This window comes from Hordeum vulgare, chromosome 2H, assembly GCF_904849725.1.
Source record: "Hordeum vulgare subsp. vulgare chromosome 2H, MorexV3_pseudomolecules_assembly, whole genome shotgun sequence".
Taxonomy (NCBI): Eukaryota; Viridiplantae; Streptophyta; class Magnoliopsida; order Poales; family Poaceae; genus Hordeum; species Hordeum vulgare.
Window position 1 is genome coordinate 78,748,300 of NC_058519.1, and position 4,938 is coordinate 78,753,237.

A 4,938-nucleotide genomic window follows, 5' to 3' on the forward strand; every position below is an offset into this window, starting at 1 on the left:
TACACAAAAAGCTTTCTACTAAACAGCCCCTAACTTTTATTTACTTGCTCTTTATTTTCTTGCAAAACTATCTATTACACCTACTAAGTACTTCTAGTTGCCTTCCCGCAAAATAGTTTCATACTTGTTCTAGGTAAAGTAAGTGCTAGTGTGCATAGAGTTGTATTAGTGGTTGATAGAATTAGATAGAATACTAATTCTACCTTCAGCTCCTTATTGGGTTCGACACTCTTACTTATCGAAAAAGGCTACAAATGACCCCTAGACTTGTGGGTTATTGATGTCTGCTAGAACTATGTCGGTATTTACCCAAAGAGGAATTGATGATGCAGTATAGCAACGGTAGGTATTTCCCTCAGTGATGAGACCAAGGTTATCAAACCAGTAGGAGAACCTCCTCACACCACGTAAAGAACCCCTACACACAAATAACAAATACTCGCAACCCGACGTGTTAAAGGGGTTGTTAATCCCTTTCGGGTACGGTACCTCAAGATAGGCAAATAACATGAGGTAAAAGTGGTAGATAGGATAAATAGATCGCGGAACAAATAAATTGCAGGAAGGTATTTTTATATTATTGGTTTAATATATCTAAAAATAAAAGCAAAGGAAATAGATCGCATATGCAGATATGATGAAAAGAGACCCGGGGGCCGTAGGTTTCACTAGTGGCTTCTCTCGAGAAAAATAGCAAATGGTGGGAAAACAATTACTGTGGGGCAATTGATAGAACTTCAAATAATCGTGACGATATCCAGGCAATGATCATTGTATAGGCATCACGTCCAAGATTAGTAGACCGACTCCTGCCTGCATCTACTACTATTAGTCCACACATCGACCGCTATCCAGCATGCATGTGGTGTATTAAGTTCATGGATAAACGGAGTAATGCAATAAGAACGATGACATTATGTAGACAAGATCTATTTATGTATCAGTAGACCCCATCTTGTTATCCTTAATAGCAACGATACATACGTGTCGTTTCCCTTTCTGTCACTGGGATCAAGTACCGTAAGATCGAACCATCACAAAGCACCTCTTCCCATTGCAAGATAAATAGATCAAGTTGGCCAAACAAAACCAAAATATCAGAGAAGAAATACGAGGCTATAATCAATCACGCGTATAAGAGATCAAAGAAGACTCAAATAACTTTCATGGATAAAAACATAGATGTGATCATAAACTCAAAGTTCATCGGATCCCAACAAACACACCGCAAGAAGACTTAAATTATAGGGATCTCCAAGAGACCATTGTATTGATAATCAAGAGAAAGAGAGGAAGCCATATAGCTACTAACTAAGAACCCGTAGGTATACAAAGAACTACTCACACATCATCGGAGAGGCACCAATGGACATGATGAACCCCTCCGTGATGGTGTCTAGATTGGATCTGGTGTTTCTAGACTCTGCGGCGGCTGGAATTGACTTTCTTCACCCCCTTTAGGGTTTCTAGAGTATTGGGGTATTTATAAAGCAAAGAGGCGGTGCGGGAGGCCAACGAGGAGGGCACAACCTACCGGGGCGCACCATCGTTTGTTGTATTCTCACGATGTGTTATTCTTCACGATGTTAAATGTGTTATTTTCCATGCTAGATGTGTTATTCTCACGATGTGTTATTCTTCACCCCCTTTTGTCATACTCATCGTGAGAATAACACATCTAGCATGGAAAATATTGGCCACCCCTCACCGCCTCGCGAGCGGTAGAGCACACAAAAGAGAAATTTATTTTGAAAATTAGAGATGGAACATGCAAATTTTCTTAGAACGGCATGGAAATACCGCATATAGGTAGGTATAGTGGACTCATATGGCAAAGCTGGTTTAATGGTTTTGGATGCACAAGTAGTGATCATACTTAGTGCAAAATGAAGGCTAGCAAAAAGATTGAGAAGCTACCAACCAAGAAACAAAAAAATCTCGTACCCAAGCATTAAGCATAAGTAACACCGAATAATGCACCACAAGTAGGATATAAATTTCATTGCATAACTATTGACTTTTGTGCTTGCATAGGGAATCACAAACCTTAACATCAATATTCTTACTAAAGCACAATTACTCATCAACATGACTCACATATCATATCGTCATATCTCAAAACCATTACTAAGAATCAAGTTTATTTTGTCCAATGATCTTCATGAAAGTTTTTATTATATCCTCCTTGTATATCTGTCACTTTGGGACTATTTTCATATGTTGCTTTTGATAAGCTCAAACAAATTTAAGTGAAGAACATGAGCATAATTTTTCTTTCTCTCAAAATAATCTAAGTGAAGCAGGAGAGAATTTCTTAAAATTTTTACTAACTCCCAAATAAATCTAAGTGAAGAATGATAGCATTTCTTCAAAAATAACAAAGCACACCTTGCTCAAAAAGATATAAGTGAAGTACTAGAGCAAATCCATGGCTCTAAAAATTTAAGTGAAGCATAGGAGCAAGCATAGCATAATTTTTGGCTTTCTCAAAAAGGTGTGTCCAGCAAGGATTCAAGACTTAAAACACAAAGAAAAACAAGAAAATACTCATACATACAAGACGCTCCAAGAAAAACTCATAATATGTGATGAATAAAAATATAGTTTCAGTAAAATACCGATGGTTGTTAGAAGAAAGAGGGGATGCCAATCGGGGGCATCCCCAAGCTTAGTTGCTTGATAATTCTTGAATATTATCTTGGCATGCCTCGAGAATCCCAAGATTAGCCTTTTTCTGATCCTTATTCCTTCATCCATCATATGATCACACAAAACTTGAAAACTTCAATCACATAAAACTCAACAAAACCTTTGTGAGATCCGTTAGTATAAGAAAGCAAACCACTACTATAAGTACTGTTGAAAACCTATTCATATTTTATTTTTGCATTATATATACTGTATTGCAACTTTTCTAAAGGAAAATACTCATCAAAGAAAGCCATAGTATCATCAAAACAAGCACACAACGCAAAGAAAACAGAATCTGTCAAAAACAGAATCTGTCAAAAACAGAACAGTCTGTAGCAATCTGACTACTTTAAATGCTTCTGTAACCTAAACAATTCTGAAAAATTAGGAAGAAGTGAATAATTGGTTTACTAATCTTCTGCAAAAAGAATCAATGCAAAAGCGCCCTTCTGTTCAAACTGAGAAATAATTTCGTGACCGCAAAAGTTTCTGTTTTTCAGCAAGATGAAATCAACTTTCACCCAAATCATTCCAAAGGCCTTGCTTGGCACAAAACACTAATTTAAACCACAAAAACACATCTAACCAGAGGTATAATTGTGTATTTTATTGAAAACAGCAAGAGAACCAAAAAATAAAAGCATACAAGTTGGGTTGTCTCCCAACCAGCGCTATCGTTTTACGCCCCTAGCTAGGCATAACGCGTAGGATCTAAGTGTTGTCATCTTTGTTTCTAGATCCATATGGTGCCCTCATGATTGATTCATATGGTGCCCTAATTCTTGTTCTAGGGAAGTATTCCATTACCTTCCTTAGTGGAAATTGCAATTTAATATTGCCTTCTTTCATATCAATCACGACACCAATAGTACGTAAAAATGGTCTAGCAAGTATAATTGGACAAGATGGATGGAAATCAATATCAATAACAATAAAATCTATGGGCACATATTTCCTATTTGCAATAATAAGAACATCATTAATTCTTCCCATAGGCTTTTTAATAGTAGAACCCGCCAAGTGCAAATCTAAAGAGCATTCTTCAATATTGGTAAGACCAAGTACATCACATAAAGATTTCAGAATTGTAGAAACACTAGCACCCAAGTCACATAAATCAAAAGACTCATAATTTTTAATCTTTACTTTGATAGTAGGTTACCACTCATCATGCAATTTTCTAGGAATTGAAACTTCTAATTCCATTTTTTCTTCAAAAGCTTTCATCATAGCATCAACAATATGTTTAGTAAAAGCTTTATTTTGTTCATAAGCATGGGGTCAATTTATCATGGATTGCAACAAAGAAATACAATCAACCAAAGAGAAACAATAATAATTAAAGTCTTTGTAATCCAAAATAGTGGGCACATCACTAGTTAAAGTCTTGACCTCTTCAAACCCACTTTTATCAATTTACTCAACAAGATTTTCACCCTCCAAATCATAGGGACGCCTTGTAAATAAAGTTGACTCTTCTGCAGTCCCTTTTTCATCAATCTTAATTTTACTAAACAAAGAAACAATAGAAGAAACACCAATCATTTTAAGATCTTCATCACTTTTATGAAAGTAATCACTAGAAAACGCTCTTTCTAAAATTTCTCTTTTAGCTCTAAGCATAGCAGTTCTTTTCTTACTTTCATCCATAGAAACATAAAGAGATTTAATTGGTTTTCAACTTTAGGCACAAAAAAAGTCATCTTGAGAGTTTTTACATCATGAGAAATTCTATCAATACTTCTAGACAAATCATCAACTTTATTCAACTTTTCTTCTATCGAAGTATTGAAAGCTTTTTGAGTATTGATAAATTATTTAATATTGTTCTCAAGGTTAGAGGTTTTTCTATTATTATTATAAGTAGGATTACCATAGGAATTACCATAATTATTTTAGGAATTACTAGGAAAAGGCCTAGGATTAAAATTACCTCTATAAGCATTGTTATTGAAAATGGTTTGCGAAATAAAATTCACATCCATGGAATCAATATTTTGCTCAATCAAAGTAGACAAAGGCACATCATTAAAATCAATAGGAGCAATTTTATTAGCAACCAACTTCATAAGAGCATCAACTTTTTCACTCAAAGAATTTATTTCTTCTACCAAATTGACCTTTTTACTAGTAGGAGCTGTTTCAGTATGCCATTGTGAGATATATCCATAATATTGTCTAGCAACTTAGTAGCTTTACCCAAAGAAATTTCCATAAAAGTACCCCCTGCGGTGGAATCCAAAAGAT